The 19,883-nt window shown below is 35.5% G+C and overlaps 1 protein-coding gene across 1 annotated transcript in view; it reads left to right on the forward strand.

The window, feature by feature from the left end:
- Positions 1-15,467, forward strand: part of Toll-6 (Toll-like receptor 6) — a 50,191-nt gene extending 34,724 nt beyond the window's left edge. The window contains exon 2 of the mRNA XM_066397362.1: positions 15,327-15,467. The gene's annotated coding sequence lies outside the window, so the exon portion shown is untranslated. The remainder of the gene's footprint in view (positions 1-15,326) is intronic.
- Positions 15,468-19,883: the final 4,416 nt, after the last annotated feature.

The following is a 19,883-nucleotide window of genomic DNA, read 5'->3' on the forward strand; positions in this document are numbered from 1 at the left end:
TTAATTTAGACTTTTTCACAAGGTAGTTCCGTGCTGAAATACAGTTGGCGACTTCAGTATTGTTCTTGCCACAGATACTCTTCATAGATGATTATGATGATAGAAAGAGACACGTTTCATAGATAATTAATTTGTCTCGTTATATACAGCACGAATCATGGCTTGAGTCTTGTACAGATTACAATGTTGAACAAGTAGTTTTTCATTTTATTTCTTTCTTAAAGATTCTCATATCTACCAAGAAGCAGATGAAAGAACAGTGCCCATAAATTCCGCCTTAGCATACCTTCCAACTACTTGGGGACTACCTGTACTTTTTTGTTGGTCTTTTCATTTTCTTATACCAGATTTCTTCATTGCTCATCAGTTGGATATTTTACTACTTCGTTTAAAGCACACTAGTCAGAGATTAATTAAATAGTTTAAAAATACAAGTTAACCAACAGCTGGGACTCGTGAATTAAAGAATGAAAGTATAATTAATAAGTATTATTAATTGAACTACCGACAAGCATGAAGCATCTTTCGTTTTTATAGATTATAACAAACGTTGATTTCGGTGTATATTTCGCCGCAAATTCGTTAAAACGAGATGTGTTTTTTCCGTGATGCTGAGATGGCATTGAGACACTGGTTAGTCTTCTCCCTCCATTATTAGTAACAAATCCATCATTTTCACTTGATTTCCCAATTATAAATAATTATTAGTAAAATTTATCGGCTTGTGTCAGCTCGCAGGTAAATACATAAAACAAGACCTTGGGTCGACCAATCTCCACGACCGAATTCGTATTTCCAGCATCGCAGCCAGCTTCTTCGAAATTGTTAACAAGAAAATTGGACGTTCGACATGACGAGAGGCACTCGAATGATATACGAAGGCTTGTTTGAATTCTCGTAGCCCTCAATTATCGGAAATTAGTAGGTGCCTTCACAGGCACGTTAAAAAACACCGACATTCGGCCCGGAGCAGGAAAGGGGGCTCCATGGGCCGTTAATTTCAGCCTCAAATTTGACTTGTAAATTTCTCGTCTCATCGATGCGGTTGTGCGTCAAAAATAATCAATTACAGCGGCAATTTTCCACGGTGCAATTTCGAGATTGATCAACAATTAATGGCTATATGATACTGTAATATTTTTGGAGTCTGCCGACGAAAATTCTTCTATGACCGGAAAATGTGAGGAATTCTTTATCTCTTTGCTTTTCATTCACATGTAAAGTCCCCATCACCATATGTTGAACGAACATTATTCGCATTGTACACACTACGGGCATACTTTTGTAAAAGCACAAGCCGGCATGCAAACGTACTGAAAGCAAACGACTTTACTCTGTCGTGAATTACTAAACGCAGCTAAGAGTCTTAAGGACAAGTAAAACCACGCTCAAGGGGCCCTAACGCAAGATCACTCAATAGATTTTTTGTCGTTTTAAGAACTGCAATAACTCGGCTGAGGTAAAAGCAAAGATTAACGATAATAAGAATGAGGTCTCTGAGGCTTTAAAGGGAACTCCCGGATGACTTACCGATTGCCAAAAGAGATTTCTAATGGAGGCCCCTTTTACAAGCTGTATACAGCAATTAGTGTCACGAATCCTCCAGAAACGCCATTACCGTGAGCTATAGCCAGGCTGTATAGGATCTGTCGTTGACAATTAAGTCGAAAACGAGTGGAACGTCACCTCGTGCATTATCTTAAGTACCGCGTAAATTGTCAAGACTATCGATGATCGCATAGTTCAATCTTTGCAAGAACAATAGCTTGGTATTTCCTTACAATGGACCCTTTAGTTGGCTGCAGGAATTGCAGAAATAAATACGTACGTGTTTATGGGCTACCAGCATCTTCCCAATTTTGCCAACTTTCACATTAAATAACCATAAGTCATCGTCAAAGCTAATTAAGGGCCTTAAACACAAATCAGCTCCGCATTCCCGACACACGACATCGGGAAATATTTCAGAAACATGGGAGAACATTTGTAATAATTGAGAAGGAATAAATCTTTGTTAGTAACCATGCCAGGGCCATCTGGCTAGCAGCTATTTGGCCCAAGAATTTCATGGGACACAAAATTTCCATCAAGTGGGAGAGCCCTTGTTAGATCGCTTAGTTGCGTGGGTCACAGTAGTTTTCGCATGAGTCCTTATACCGTACGTTTAAAAAAAATCCGCTCAAGTAGGCCTCGAAAGTATTTGACACCGAGCCTGCATGTCTTTGATGATAATCCCGAACATAAATAAATCTAATTAATATTCATTTACTTACTTCATTTACAACAAATGTTGAAAATGTTGTCCATTATTTTCCAAACACAAGCTAACTCTAAGTTTCATATTATCAATTACTCTATGAGAGTCTGTGGAGAAACACTTTCATACTCTTGTCTTCAATTGTGTATCGGAATTTTAAAAATTGCATTTTGTATGTTGGTTGAAGGAAATAATCGAGTGGGGTTAAATCTGGAGATCGTGGCGGATAGATGCAATCTGTCTGCGAATTTACTACTCTGTCGTCATAGTATTCTCTAAGACAATTAAGAATTGTTCTAGATGTATGGGCGGTCTCCTCATCCTATTGAAAGTATCCGTGCCGCAGTTCTCCAAAGTGAAGTAGCTTGATGAATTCACTCAACATATTTTGATATCGGTCAGCTATGATGGTATCGTCGAAAGAAATAGGTCCTATTAAGCGTCTTCATGAGATAGCAACCCATATTTCAACTTTTAGAGAATGTAAAGGTGTTTCTGTAAACACATTGGGATTCTCTGCACCCTATATTCTCATATTTTGTGAATTCGCAGTACTCGACAAATAAAACCATGACTTGTTAAAAGTCAAACCCAGAAGGTCGTTATGTCTTGTTTGATGAATCAATTGCAATATTTCAGTTTCTTTTCATAATTCAGGCGCTGCAGGTCCTGAAACATTTGCACCTTGTGTGGATATAATCCCAGATTTTTTTTAAGAACTAAACAACAAGTGTTAGGTGATACATTCACTTATTGAGAAAGTGTTTTTAAAGATGTGCTGAGATTGTCATCCAATAGTCGCCTAACATTTTCAACAAGTTCTGAGGTTCGTTTGATTGGTCTACAACTTCCCGATTTCCTTTGAAAACTGCCAGTTTCACGACATAATGTAAAGTGTGGCGAAATTGCGATTCTCGTACTGCAATGTGGGGAAATTTTTCACGAAGCTCTTGCAGACAGGGTTGAATTTCAAAGGCCTATTGTCCGTTTCAAAAATAAAACTCGACCATAAAGGCTTTCTGCCTGAATGTAAACATCACTTTTAGCACTTAGAAAGCTTTAACTAACCAAGGCACAAGTTCGTGGAGCCTTGAAAAAGACTAGTTTTAGTAAAATCCAACAAATACATAAGATGAACAGAGTCGTATTTAAGTGAGGTTAGGTTTATTTGTTAATGTTCGAGATTGCGTAGAAGAACATATCAAAGACATATGAGCTTGGTGTCAAAAATTCTAAAGCCTACTTGAGCGGTTTTTTTGTAACGCACGGTATATTGATTTTTTACTTTAATTTAATGCCGAACCTTATTAAATTTGGCAACTTCTGAAGCCCTAAGGGGTTTGCCTGGAGATTGTAAATAGCAGAATAAGGGAAGAGAGATTGGCTATTTCAGGAAATATAATTCCTTTAAGATTAAGAATTTAAGTTTAAACTACGATCTTTCACCCTTTCACTTCTTTGACTCAAGAGGAAATTTCGTCTTTCTCAGAGCTTCATAGAAGATTTGTCAAGTTACAAGAAACTCTATAAATACTCAGGCCTTTATATCGGGAAAGTACTCGAACTGACCATCAAAACGTGCATTGGAAATATCCTCAGGTTACAATTAATAAAAACAAATTTTCTGAAAACTGATACTTGTTTAGGATGTAAAAAAATTAATGCTCCCTCTCAAGTTGTTCAAAATTAAATTTGTATGCTTTTCGCCCCACTTTTCTCTTTGAGGCAAGCTTCCCCAGGACACTCGTGTTAGAGCAACTTAGTCAGTTACTAACATGAGAAGAAATCGACTAAAAACTGAGAGCAGGTTAGTTAGTTGTGAGATCAAAGGAAACTGGGTTTCGAATTTTCTTTCCTTATACTCAAATCGAAAGGAAACTCTGGTTGAAGCTGGATCTAGAAATTGCTTAGTTTCCACATGGAAGTTAAAGTTATTGAGTGGTGATTTTCATTCTTAAGCAGGTAATCATCTGGAAATGGCAGTTCCAAGAGAACTCTGGATTTGTTGTTAAGATATCTAATTGAAATTTTCAAGTACAGATTTGTGGTTTGACTCCAACTTCTAAGAATACGTTTAGATAATTCAACCGGAATTCAATTTAAGAATAAGGAACTCGTGATTGAAGTCTCAACAAGCTTCTTCAGCGTTCCACGTATGGACTTGCACCCTTAACTGCACACTTAAATTTTGGATTTCGTATTTCCCAATTTCAAGTCTTTTTTGCTGGTATTTTGGAACTTTTAATTTAATGTACGAAATTACCGAATCATCTAGAAATAGCGGTTTGAGGGCGTCAACTTTGGAAATTTTCAAGTACGAATTTGTGACTTAACTCTTCTAAAATTCCCAAATTTCTGCATCGACATTTCAAGTACGGAACTCAATTAGAACTTTTAGTTTCAATGTTCGTTTACTAAACCTGCTGTAAACAAATTCAGATGCAAAAACGCCTAAGTTTACAACCTTATTTTCCTTGTTTCAATCCCGAAAAACTTCAAAGCAGTTAATTGTGGCTAGACATCAATATTTTAAATTAACTGGAAATTTGAGGTTCTTAAATCAGCTATTTTCGAATTCTCAATTTCGATGTTTGGAATTTCCAAGTATTTACTTTGCAAACTTTAAGTTTCAACTTCTGTCCTCATTTTTAGTGGTAATTTTTATCTCCTTTCAACCAAATTCAATTGCAAAAATAACACATGTTCCAAACATAACATTTCTCGGGTTAAATTCATAAGTTGCTTACCTGTTTTTCCAAGAGATACTTGGAATTCTCTGAAGACAGCACATCTCGCCTTCAACCTGAGTTTACTTCTCCACCTAGACATGAGGAAGACTGTTTAATTTGGATATCTTAGACAATTACTTAACATCTTAGTTAATTAGCCCGAATTATTAATCGCGATATTTCTCAAGTTGAAAGGAACCTCAAGTTAAACATGATAAGGTTTCAGAAGATTCTCTTGTGTAATCAAGACGTTTTCAAGAGTTTGTGAGTTTTCAAATTGAGGCCGCTCTCCTCTTTATTCCATTACGCCGTTAATTGCGGGCAAACTTTATATGAAATATTTGAATGCTAAAACTCTCACCAATTCTAACTGCACAATGCAGTTTTGACCGCGATCATTAACGTTATTATAAGTGGGGTGCTCGAATAATAACGGGCCGGTTGATACGTATCATTGAGCCCTATAAAAGAGGGTAAATTTTGATTTCTGGCCGGATAACATTGTCAAAATTCCATTCTGTTACCCCATATGGGGTCCTATGCTGGTAGATCGTTAATTTTATTGTCTTAAAATGTCTTTGCTTCCAAGGTTACAGTGCTTAGATATTTTCGAGTGACTGGATAAATTTTCTTGGACCTCTAAATTGTGTTAATCGGCTTTGAAAATACTGGAGAAACCAACCCTTTTCGCCACCCATGTTCGAAAGCCATTGAGGTGGACCCGTTCAGAAATAATCGGCACTTACCAACGACAAAAGAAAAGACCCCCGGGTACTTTCGTCTCAGTAAGTCTTTTACGGAAACCAATTACTTATCATTTCTTAAGCGGATTCCAGTTTTAATTTTGCCAGAGGAAAATATCCGCCCTTTCAGTCGGCTCATTGAATTTTTTATAAGGGGATTATTTGCTTTCGAGGGACAAGTTCAAAAAACGAACTTCAGTAGCTTTTGATTTATTTTTATTGGCACTCGGAATTAACTGGAAACGCTTTATTTGGAAGTGATGTTAATTTTTGAGTGCCCTAACGATTTTTCTGGAAAAGTTTTAATGGCGAACTCTGGACGCAAGCTTAGAAATAAAAGTTGTAAGTGTAAAACGCGAGCAATTATTTTCTCGTTTTATATTCCCTTTTCCATATAAAAAGTGTGAGAACGATTTAGTACAGGAAGATGGTTATTATCGCACCAGACAGTTTTAATGCATTCGGGCTGCTTTGCTTGAACAAGAGTTTCCACACAAATCGGTTTATTGCTCGACACAAGACGAGGAATTGTTTATGATACGAGATACATTAAAACGATGCAGGGATAAATATTTGCCCAAAGGCCACATTTTAGTAAATCTCTCAATATAGGTGACCCCCTTTATGCGCTTCAGGCCGTCTTTGTACCAGTTCAAACCCGTAATCCTTTAATTCCATTACAAAAGCAGAAAAGAACTTGGAGCCTCACTAAAACCAATATAATGGAAACAAAGGGGTTCGTGGAATTCTCTTTTTCTGGCAATTAGAAAAATTTATTTCTGTTTAGGTATTTCGGACGGCTTAACAGGACTGACACGCCTATGCCTCAGTGGGAAGCTATTTTTGTATTAATAGGCAATTTGTCTAGTGACTTGTACAAATGAAATTCTACAAATCACTTTTTGGTCACCGAAATTGCCTGTTTTTAGGGGAATTTATATTAATTGGAAAAGCTGTTAAAACCGAAGTTCGCACACTTACACAGTGTTTTATGATGAGCATTTGCTGCAGGTGTGGAATAAATAACTGAAAAGGGATGATGTCGAATTAATTAAAAGAATCATCGAGACGAGAGAAAAACAATTATTTTCGACAAAATAAGCAGAATATTCAAAAATGTCTTATAACGTCTTGTGGTCCTCTATGTCATGACAAACAAAATTCTTCAAAACTTTTGCAATATGTTTGTAGACTTTACGACACTGACGCTGACTAGAGACCTCTTCGGTACATTATAACACTTCACTGCGTAAAGCTAATACTGAGCTAATAGAAAAGTTAAAATGAAATAACAAAAGTGAAATTAACTGCAAATCAATTGATACAAGTCGCGAAATCGGAAAATAAAATTTTCCACAAGACTCTCATGCTTTTAATGTGAAGAGGAAAAACTTTCTTTTCCTTTTTTCTTAAACGAATCTCACAATGCCGTATGCCAACCAACTGTGTGTGATTGTTAGGGAATGCTTTTAATTGAAACTATTGTAGACTTTGTAACGTGGAGTACATGCTTAGTCGCCCACCACAACAATCTGCGGAAAACACCAGAAGTCGGGGCAAGCCGCAACATGCACTTTGTACGAATAATTGAGAAAAGAGAAATACGTGAAAAGATGTATTTTTTCGTAATAGTCATGGCGTGAACCAATACAAGATTACATTATTTTTCTTCTAAAATCCTGACACTTTAATTTATTGCTACGGTTTGATGTTTATAATAAACTATGCTTCTAAGTTTATTTTGAGTTTATTATAAATCAAAAGACATACGTTCTGTTAATTTTAAAACGAACCACCCTCGATACTTCGGTGATTATAGAAAATATGCAAATATGCAAAAACACGTCGATTTTATTTTCAAGGAGGACATTCTTTAAGTCGATTTTCTATTAAACTGGCTCTACTGGGCGTGGAAACAACTACTTGAATTTCCCTACACACAGCTCTAATTTTTCTCTTCAATTCTTCCAAATTTTGAGAATGAGTTTTATAAACAACAGATTTAAGATGCCCCCAGAAGAAAAAATCCAGATATGTTAGATCGGGCGATCGTGGTGGCCACTCAATTGTCCTTTTCAACCAATCCATTTATTTGCCAGGAAACTTATTGTGGTCAAATGCCAGCTAAAATATGTAAAAAAATAATAAAAAAAGGAAACAAAAAACTTTTTTCTCTACACCAACAACGTAAAAGTATTTTGTGGTAAGTTTCATTTTGTGGTTTTATTATGTACATTATTTGCTTTTTAGTTAGTATTACTTTTATTAGTTTCTTTTTACGTCTCTGTGCATGGTATTTCTGATTTATGAATATTGTAGTATACTGGTAAGGGCGACGCTCAACGTCGAAACTAAAAACTCTGTAAATAGATTGGAAAGATTTTGGGGACTTTAATTTTCCATTGCACAAAAAATTACAATCCAAGATATAATCCTTATAATTCATAACGATCCAAAACCACCGAAAAGTTTGATATTTGCAAGTATAAAGAAGATTTTAGATGTTCTTTACATTTTTTTAGCTTCGGAAAAGTTTTAATTGCGAAGAAAAGGTTGAATTGTGATCTTATAATTGCAGTAATACTTAAAGAAAGAAAAACCGCGATAAAGTGTCTGTAAAAGGTAGTGACCGCAGTATTTGCATATCTGTGAAGTTTCTTAAGTTCTAAGATGCGACAACTAGACAGAAATAAAAATTCAGGTCAATTTTGCCGAAGAGGTGGATAATTATTTTTCTACATGGAAAGTTCGCAATACAAGTTAATCGAATGGATTCAGCAAATTTCAGGTGAGCTAAAAATGAATTTAAATCTTGAACAAATAAGTTATTTCCCACTGAATTTAGGTTTACAAACATTTAGAATGAATTTTTCTGATTAGAAATTCAGCTTGATTTAAATATCTGCAGCTAAGAATATTTGAAAAATGCTTGAGAAATTTTTACACCCCAAAAACATCTCTTAATTTACCTAAAAAAATCTTTAAAAAACTTTTTTATTTTATTTAACAACATTGTTGACCTACTCAAATTGAAATCTTTTTTTGTAAAAAAAATATTTTCTTAAAAAAGAAAAGCTGAAACCGACATTGCCATTTCTTATTATTTGTGTCGTCGGTTATTACCGTTATAGCTAGCTCTTTAGCTTAAATTTCAGATGAGTGGCTTAAAAAAAAGTAAAATTCTCTATATTTATATCAGTCAGCCCGTGTAAGTAAAAATTTTAAAAAGTTTTTAAAGCAACATTAAGTACCTAAATTTCTTTTTACAGGTCGTCTGCAGGCTCGTATTCGAATTTCATGCTCTGAGAATAGTTTAACTAGTTCGGATTTAAATTTCCCCCTTAAAGGCCTGTATAAAGGGAAAATTGAATAAAGCGCTTATTCATAGAACGTCTTTAAAACTCTCCCAGGACTTTTTAGTCTGCCATCAGCAAAAATTGCAAAGAACAGACTTTTCTAAGGGAATGTTATTTAATTATTTAAATGCCCGCATCAAGGGCGTCTTGTTCTTGAACGAAATGTAATATTTCATTACAGCTTTGGCTCCAGTTTCTTTTGTACACTTCACGAAAGAAAACAAAAATAGGCAATTTGATGGTAATTGCGTTTATTTTTCCTTTTAAGCGGTAATGCGAAATGTGTATGCTTCGCTTGGCTCACACCAACAACAAAACCTCTTATCACAAGTACAACTCCGGCCCTGTTACGGCCAATCAATTCAATCACATCAGGAAAATGGCGCCTGGAGAATCTCGCCGGAGCGGGGATTATTATCGTTATTTCTTATCATCTAACTGTCTGTTTTTATTGATGCCGAATCTATGATTTAGGGGGCAGACGCCGATAAGTCGAAAAAACATTGTCCCTTTGTCTCCAAAGGTTTTATTTTTCATGGATCGAGAGCTCCCTGGATAGAATTCTTTCAATAAATTTAAGAACATCGTGAACATTGAATCACACCTAGAGGCTTTTGGGGGGTCTTGTACATTTTTGAAGTCGTCACCCTGATTTCCATATACAGGGAGCAACTTTGGCATTTGGACACTAAGATATTTTCATTTTGTCGTCAGTAATTTCACTCAAATTTCAATTAAGAATATACAAAAATTATACAATGTGTTCCGTTGACAATTGACGAAATTTTATCGTAAAAAAATGAAAATTTACAACAAATGTAAAATTAAAATAAAATTAGGTATAAATTTTGGGTCGCTTTAATATTCGGATCCTGAACATTTTTTTTACTCTGGAATTCAACTGGAATGTTGTTTTGGTACATGCCCAATGATTCGGGAGATGATAAAAAATTCATTTTAGTGAATTAATCATATTAATAATAGCTATAACGGCTTGCAGAATAAATACCACCTTTGCTATCCGACAATTTGCGATTTTCCATGATGTCAATGGAAGAAAGGACTAAGAAAGGAAAATTTGTGAGTTGGGTGTCATGTAAGCAAAAGCGCAGTGGCAGGTATCATTAGGTGATTTAAATAAGAGGAGCGTATCGGATCTATACTTCAAAAAAGCCAAGCAAAGAAATTGGATGAGGGTGATAAGAGAACCTTCCTTCGAAAAGTCACTAATAATCCAGGATTGATTGTACGAAAATTGGGCTCTTCAGAGAAATTGGGAAACATGTGCATCCCCAAACAACACGCTGGGTATTAAACGAAAATGGATAGAGGGGAAGAGTTGCTAGGAAAAAACCGTTTGTTAGTAAGGTCTACCAAAGAAAAAGATTGGCGGAAGAAGGGTGAAGAATTTAAAATAAAGAATATTAAACCTACTGCTAAACGTGGAAATGGAAACGATGAATGAGGATGTATTTCTATATTTGGAATAGGTGGACTCACTTTTGTAGATTCTATAATGGACAAACATTTATATTTGAATATTTTACAAAAACAATTTATATCGAAGTGCTGATGAAATGGGAATTTCAGGTACTTTTATATTTTACCAGGAAAATGATCATAAACACAAATCACTTTTAATGCAAGAACATTTACTTTGCAATTACTCTAAAGTATTGCCCAATGGCCGGGCCTCAATCCTATCGGAGACGAATTATGGTGAACGGAAAAAACTGAAATATCTTCAACGGAAATGTTAAAACGACGATTAAAACAATTTTCAAACTGATTATTTGAAAAAATCATCTGTAATATGTGTAAACGCTTAAGGGCCGTTATAGATAATAACGTTTATTCCGCAAAATATTAACTAATAAAAAAATTGATTATTATGATGTAGTAATTAAGAAAACCAATAGCGGGTTAAATTAGCCGATTAAAGCAACCAAAAATGTTCACCTAATTGCATTTCAATTTTGTTAATTGTTAGAAATTGTATTTATTTGAATAACAATTAAGGTTAATATTAATTTAACACATATTTTAATAAAATATATTATCTCATATAATTTTAATTGTGATTTAAATAACATTACGATGGTTGCCAAATGAAATATCGCGGTGTCCGAACATTAAAGTCACTCACTCCATACAGGGTGTAACATTTAACTTGAGACATCGCAACATCTCGAATAATAAGCGCTCTACGAGAGAAATGTCTGTTGTGAAAGTTTAACTATTTCGCACGGAGAAATACATTGATGCTAAAATTAGTGCCCCTCTTTGTGGGGGGGATTGGGGGTAACTTTGGTTTCTTAAATGGCACTCCCTAATTTTTATTTCAGATTCGAATTCTACGGCAAAAAACACGTAGAACTTATCTGGAACATTTTTTCAATATACGATAGATGACAGTGTAATCAACGAAATTTAATTTTTGCTTTGAAAAACTTTATTCTCATGCATTTTTGGGGATAAGTAAAAATAACACATTTTTATTTGTTTACATTCTTGGTTTAAACGTATAAAAAGAGAAATAACTTGGAGAAAGGACTAATCGTAACAACTTATGCGTCTCAGGAATGCTTGTGCCGAAATTCCAGCAGACGCACCTCTCGGCTGTGTTCGGTTGTTCGAAATGCGTTGAAGTTGAAGACCATCACTTTGAACACTTACTTTAAAAACTACCTGCAAAAAGTTTTTGTTTACATCTACTTTAAAGCAGATTTCACCAAACATCCCGATGAATCATAAGCGAAAGGAAAATTAAACTTCGTGGATTACAACGCCATCGTGAATCGGAAAAAAATTTCCTGACGAGTTTTTTTTGTCGTAGAATTCGAATCTGAAATAAAAATTAGGGGGTGCCATTTAAGAAACCAAAGTTACCCCCCACAAGGAGGGGCAGAGGGGCATTAATTTTAACATCAATGTATTTCCCCCTGCGGAATAGTTAAACTTACATAATAGACATTTTTTCGTAGACCGCTTATTATTCGAGATATTGCGATGTCTCAAGTTAAACGTTACACCCTGTATAATACAGAGCATTTTATAACACTTTGCATCCGTCTCTTGTTATCACATTATTTCGGGTTCCTAGCTAGTCTTGCAGCATGACGTAAATCAAGACGATAAAATAAATATTAGCGTATATGTCTTCGTGTTCAAGTCTTTGCTTTGTGTGAGTAAAAACACAATATAATCAAATATTGATCTAATAGCTTTTGCAATCTTGGTTAAGATATTCCCGAACACAATGCTGACGCATAAATCATTTTAGACGTTACTCCTACAAATACCAAGAAATCATCTTAACGGATCAAGAAGGAGCTAAAGATCTTAAAAATCAAGGAATATATCATTCCTCTTTTTCCTTTACCTCTTTTCTCCTCCACCAACTTCTTTAACAATGGGGATAATACTTCAATAGTGCAGGAAAAATTCTGGCAAAAGTGTATATAGATAATGTGCTGGTAGGTTGGGGGATTTTCAAAAAAGAAAACTTGTAAATGTAAGAATTAAATTTGGGGAGATTTTCTACTCTTCAGGCTTCAGATTCTTGAATGTGGAGAGCTGAAAGCTACCCGGGCAAGACGTCAAAATCGTGTTTTAGAATAACCGTCCATAAAATCAAGCTCACATCAATTTGGTATTTAGATCAACTTCTTACAGCAGTATTTTAGATTTAAAATTTAAAATTTTTCTGTTGATAATCCCAAAAAAATTACCTTAATTTTAAATTCTTTTCTTTGATAATTTCACTTCTCTCTTCGTTAATCTCACCATTAAAATGTATGTATTTTTTATCTTATTTTAAAATCAAGCAATTTCGCCCCAAGTCTGTCCAGTTCTTAAGAAGGGTCACTCTAGTGCGGTGGAAAATTATACACCTATGTCTCTCTCGTGTAAATTATTCGAAATTGTCACTCACAGGTATATCCAATGAGGTGACAGGTCCGTTATGCCCCTTTCAGGACTTTTTCTTTTCCGACATACATATCATGTGCGACAAATTTGGGTTCTTTTCACAGTATGTGGCTCACGAAGTGATTAAGCTCAAGTGGACGTTGCTCTTTTAAAAAAATCCTCGATCGGATGAACCATGGTGATGAAGCTCCAGCATTAGTTTGGGCCCTTTGGCAGACTAGTTGGAGTTCTTCGTGCGTATTTACTGGACCGATTGCGATATGTAGAAATAAAGGGACATATGTAGATCGTCTATGGGCTCTACATCGTCCGGAGGTCTGCACAGCTTGAGCCGTCATTTTCTTCTCTTCAACTTTTCATTAATCGTCTGCTGGGATCTCTTCCGACTTCAAGTTTACTTTTGTTTTCCATATCAGGAGCATGTTTTCCTTTTCGTCTGGGAGATTTGTAATCAGATATTGCATTATTATTTATCAGCTGTCCATGTGATACTAAGTCCAGGTTGGACTCTGGACCGATGGTACGGCGTTCCATCCATGATCGCCAGGACTGTTGAGTCGGTATGGAGGCGATTCCTAAAGCACACTGAGAGTCACGAGCTTGCTCTAAACATGCTCAGCGGATTATTCTGAGCGTTAAAGAGAAGTTCAATTAATAAAGTTTATTTACGAATTGTTGCAATACCAGGTTGTCGTTATCGTCCTTGGGTCGGAGAATTTTCGAGTTCGCTTCGTGGGGCCGGGCGTCGTTCCGTAAAACAAAAAAGTTTTGGGGCCATCAGCCTATTGATGACTCTGAACAACTAGATCCAAATTAACCGATTTTCATAAAGTTTGCATCTGGAATGTACCTCCGGCCTGATATGCCAACGAAATGCCGGAAAAACAAACTCGTATCATGAGCTAATCGAACGTTGCTGAATGAAAAATAAACGCCCCTATCACGTCCCGTTGCCCCAGCAATAAATTCAAAAACGGGATTTAAAGATTAACTCTGTCCTTCTCTGATACATTAATAATGTTCTATAACATCTACGAGTCATCGCGTCATCAATCATGTAAAGGAGACGGGGGTTTTTCACCGAATGAAAAAACCACCGCTCTATCTATAGAGCGATCATTTTTTTAAAGGGTTGAAAGCTTATTTCAGCCAATAGAGGGAGCTCTGTTCTAAAAATAATGAAGAAAATTGGCTCCACAGAAAGTTCAAAGCACCTGGAGATTATTAATGAAACGAAGCAGATGGCTTGTGGGATGGCACAGGCCAGGTAGATTAGCAAAAATAATAAGTTTTTTAGAAGAAAACCGCACTTGTGATGATATGGTGTATAATTAATGGAGAAGCGCTGCGTCATGACATACGGTTTCGGGTCTACAGGCACATTTTTGCAAGCTACCACAAAGGCAACATTGTAGGGGTTAAATAAGTGTAATATCCTCATTGTTTGGGGGAGGGATTTGTGGTTAAAATGCCAAGATAATCCTTAACAAACAAAGCTCTAAACTGGGAAATATCTCTCACAAAAGTAGGTAAGATCGCAGAAACGCATAGAACCCGTGACGCTAAGTTTGATAAATGAGCTCTGAGTTTATATTTGCGGTAAACATTCATGGAATGGGACAAAAGCGAGTTTTTTCGATTAATCCTCTTCAGGAGAATTGTTAAGGGAAACTCCCTATGTGAAGCGAATCAATAATGTTCGAAAAGTTCAATGTAAGCCGTCAATCCGAGCTCTGCTTTAACTATAATAACTTGGCAAACAACGTTTTCCACTTCAAAACATCTACCTCTAAAATTAAAATAAATGCCTGTTCCACGGAAAGGAAATGAGCAATATTTTATCAAAGCCCCGAAAAAATGGAAAAAAAAACGGAAAATGTACCAGTACATAAAGTTTAGAAGGAGTTTTTTGCCCTTCCTCACCGGCACCTTTTTAAAAACCTGATTATAATTAGTTTTCCTCCGTCTTTCGCACTCGTTTATTCTCGAATTCAAATCCATTGTCTAAACCAACTTCCAATTAAATTTCACATGTCCCTTGTCGGACTATTTAGTCAAATACAATGAGCGATGATTTGTCACTGTAGCGGAGGATATGCATGTTTGTAGGCCCCGTCAAAAACGTAATTTAATTTTTGAAACAATGTATGCACGTACACGTCCCTATCATTCCCTATGACACCGGCATAAATAAAGGGACTGTCACTACAAACGAGGGTATATGATATACAAATTAGCCCGATTGGTCTCTTTCGATGCTTTTATCATCGCAGATTGCAGTTTTTCTCATTTAATTTTCTCCTTGTTTCAGTATGCCGAGATCCAACATCAGACGTATGCAGCGAAGCAACTCGAATTCGAGGAGGATTGAAGCGAGACCTACTGTAGTTTACTAGCATCAAAGGCTTTGAAAAAGTACATTTAGAGATTAAGACTTTGTTAACTTAATAGTTGGTATGTATAAAACCACTGCGAAATTACAGATAGTCGCATAGAATATTTTGTGAAGGCACAAGCAGAAGAAGTCAACAGTGATTTTTATCATCTTTCGTATTCGTTTACTGAACATTTTAAATGATCCAACGCGCAATTCAGAACATACTGGGAGAGTCGCAATGGCACCGACTCGGAGCAGGCGCATGTAAAAATATGACAATTTGTTGAATATTTTTTTTACGATAAATACTTGAGAAGTTGTTGACCTCCGAAGTTGACTTGTAAATTTCTAAAAATGGCATATTTCAGTAATGCGTCAGCATAAAGCAATCAAATTTGGGACAAATTTTATTCTTGTCAATATCTTTAATTGGGAGAAATGCGAAATCGATAGATGCTCAGTAAGGACTGAATTAGGGGTAAGGTAAGGTCTAAAAGAGTTGGGATTTTTTTATCAGTAAAGTAATTAATAAACGGCCAATGCCATTTAATAGCAAATTTAATTCCAAAACTTTTATTTCCCTTGAAAAATTGCCGAAAACTTTATTATTTTTAATAAAATCGCAGTTTTGTGAAATAGTACCAAACCAAATTTAAAGGGATTTAAGGGGATTGCTATTTATACAAGTTATTTGTAATTTGCCAAATTCGTGCACGTGACAGATATCCTAAACGTGGCATTAAATCAGTGCGATTTGGCTCAGAAATAGTTAAAAATTTTAATTTACTGAACAAGTCAATATGTAATCCCTTCAAATCCCTTTAAATTTGGTTTCGTTCTATTCCACAAAGCTGCGATTTTATCAAAAATGATGAGGTTCTCGACAAATTTTCCAAGAGAATGAAAGTTTTAGAATTAAATTTGCCATTAAATAGCATTATCTGCTTGTTAGTTACTTTACAGATAAACAAATCCCAACTCCTTTAGACTTTACCTTATCTTTAATCCAGTCCTTATTGAGCATCTATCGACTTCGCATTTCTTCCAAATAAAGATATTGATAAGAATAAAGCATATTTTAAGATTGATTGTATTGTGATGACGTATTACTGAAATATGCCGTTTTTTGTAAAAATTCACAAACCAACTTCGGAGGTCCATATCTCTTCAGCTATTAACTGCAGAAGAAAATTAATAAATTTTCATATTTTGAGGCCCCCTACATGCACTTTCTCTGTATCGGTTCCGTTATGACTCACCCTGTATTGCTTTAATAACCACTCATAAAAGACACTCGTTAGGAATCTTGATTTAGAACGTAATTATTTTTCCTCATCGTTTAGCGAAAATGTCAGGTCTTGAAGGCAAAAAAAATTATTTTTTTGGCAACTTTTCGAAAACTCAAGGTAAAGTTTCATGGGGTGAAATTATATTTAGAGCTGACACGTTTTGAAATTCTGACACTGTCACAAGGAAAGATTTTTAGTATACATTTCCGAGAGTTGAAGTTAAGTTCATATCACGAACCTTTATAAGCCTTAGAAAGTGTGTTTTGCTTGACGGATTTTCAAGAGATCACGAAATAATTTAATCCCATGAAGCGACACATTTCACTTGACTCCCGTGACATATTTCACTTAACACTATCGGCAATTCTGCTACTCCGTCATTGGAAAATCATAAATCTCCTAAAATACTTTCCCGTGCTGTGATTTAACTGTATAAAATGGCGCATTTAAATTGTCACTCTTGTCGTTCTTGTCACTTCTCAAAACCGTCATCAGGCGATAATTTGATTCGGTGAAATGACACTATTCGATTGTCGTTGTCTTAAACCACGCTACCATCCCAGCACGATCTCCCGAGTAAAATGACAAGTTTTGATAAAAAGACAACTGTGTCACTTCTCCTCGCTTATTAAAATGTATTTCTGACGCTTTTTCTTGGGCTGGAAATTTAAGTTTCGATAAATCAAATTACACGTTTGAAAACTCTGAGTGATATTAATCAAAGCTTTGAGCCAATTTAATTTAAACGCATTAATGCTGCCTGCAGGTCAGTTGCAACATGTCGGCGAGTTAGCATTGAAGAGAATGTTATTGTGTACATAGTATAAAGTATTTAAGTTCTGTTGATATTTAAATTGGACTGACTACTTGTAACGAATTTATAGGTAAACTTTCTAAGTAATTGTAAAATACAACAGTTATCTAAGTGTCGACATATTTATATTTAAAAGTCTTTAGTAAAAAATGTAATTATTGTTAAAATGTCAAAATACTTAAATATTGCTCTTAACAAATGTAATTTATCCCGGTTCACCTGTGTCCAATCAAGGCAAATACCAATTTTCAAACATCAGAGGAAATAAACATTATTTGCTTGTAATAATTGCTTCTGGGCACAAACGTATTTCACATATGTTTTGATTCCTATTATTAATGTTTGTATAGTGTAAATACAAAATGAACATACGAGCGATTTAAATAATATACATATATTTTCATCACATTCAAGGCCCTGTGACCGATATCTTGTATAAAGCAAATATTTGGAGCTTTCAATTAGCATCGACAAATTAATTATGATGAATAAAAATATTTATAGTTTCTATTTGTTTTGATGGCGTTCTCACATGTGCGCTTCAAGTCCGGAAAAGGAGTTATGCAAATCTCGGCAAAAACTTCCTCAACGATGCAAAAATAATCCCCAATACTGGAAACTTGTCATTTCCTGGAAAAAGAAGCCTTTAAATTAATTCCGTTCAAATTAAAGTCGCTTTAGGAAAGTTTGACTTTTATGTTGCACAGACTGCAAGCAAATTGGTTTTGCGTTCGTTCTCAAAGTAATCCCAAAGTCTTTCTTCGCCCAAACCAAAAGCGAAATTACTTAAAGCCGTTTTTCGCACTTACACAATCCCCGGAGCATATTTAATGCGTGTTCCCCAAAACTTTCAGACATGAAACGAATCGGAACTTTCCACACAAGCTTCCGGTTAGGCATAACCTCCCTCAATAAATCAAAGAGCTGTCAATATGTTTACAGCGGCGGTAAATGGACCTGGGCAAATACGTCCCTGATTTATCACTTGCCGTAAATTTCGTTTTAAAAATGCAACTGACATTGTCCGGTTCGGACAGTAACTGTATGGATCAACCGTTTGATTGGGACAAAAAATGCGGCCTGATAAATCCAGACGCAATCGCTACCCTGTTTGCTTAATTGGGATACAAGAGTATTGCATTTTAGAGTCGGACCATGGCCTAACAACTCTGATTCCGAAAGAGGGAGGACGAGGATTGTTCAACACGGCAGTATAGGGGAGGCCCCTAAAGGACACGTTAATGTTTAAAAATATTTTTGAAAAAATCTCCAGCTCTGTAGCATATTTCCAGTGGAGGTGACAACATTTTCAACCCAGCTTGGGAAAAATATAACGTTTTGGAAATTTAAAAGCCTCTAACAAGGTACGCCACCAATGAACTTTAGCACAACATAAAAATAAAGGAGTTGAAGGAGAAATCATCAAAAAATATTCAACTTGCTAGAGTAGTTCCAGTGGCGGAGTCAATTTTTGAATCTGCTTGGTCTAAAACTGAGTGCTCTGGAAAACTTAAAAAAATGTATCTTCAGAAAACACATACACATTTGTGGCGTGAAATGTAGAGTTAGTAGGTTCGTAAATTTTAAAAATAAGAGAAAAGATATCTCCGTCAATGCATTTTGGTCTCTAATATAGGTCTAATACATGGTATCGGTGAGCTCAACATCCGTTTGTCAATAACTGAAAATTTCAAAAGTCTGTAGATTAAATACAGACTTCTATGCCAATATCTTCATTTGAGAATATACAATAGCTACTTGTCAAAAAATATTTAACGCATTAATAAAGTTCTAATGGGCACGCAAAATTTTTTACAAGTCGCAGCTCGTCTAGCATTCCCGTGGGAATCCAGCTTTAGATGCTGATTTTTGTGAAACAACACTTAGGGGGTTTGGATAATATCTTTAACGAACTTACTCAATTTACTCTTCTTTTAAAAAATGTAGGACTTTCTAATGTACTTTCAACTCCCTTTAACCACCCAATTTAACCGTCACTCTTTCGAAAACCCCAACGACCAGTGGTGGATACTAAAAGATCCGACCCTGTATAACGTATTATACAGTATTATGATGATGTTTTCTCTAAACTAACTTTACCTCCAAAAGCAAAAGGCGAGTTAATGGCATCTAAAGTTTGGTTCTCACAAATCATATAAGAAAAACGAGCTGATGGGCGTCTTTTTAGGTGTTAAGAGATTAATTAGCTATAGCGAAGTCGTGCGTTTTATTCGGCCGACTTCACATTAGAGCTTCACAGTTTCATTCATATTACGTGTCTATTTTGTTTTGGAATTATACTTTCATTATAAGTCCAGCTGTTTAGATACTGAATTTTACGAGAAATTTAAAAAAATCTTTGATTTTTATTTTACTAGAAATCATTAG

The sequence above is a fragment of the Euwallacea similis genome, chromosome 15 (assembly GCF_039881205.1).
Source record: "Euwallacea similis isolate ESF13 chromosome 15, ESF131.1, whole genome shotgun sequence".
In the NCBI taxonomy this organism is placed as follows: Eukaryota; Metazoa; Arthropoda; class Insecta; order Coleoptera; family Curculionidae; genus Euwallacea; species Euwallacea similis.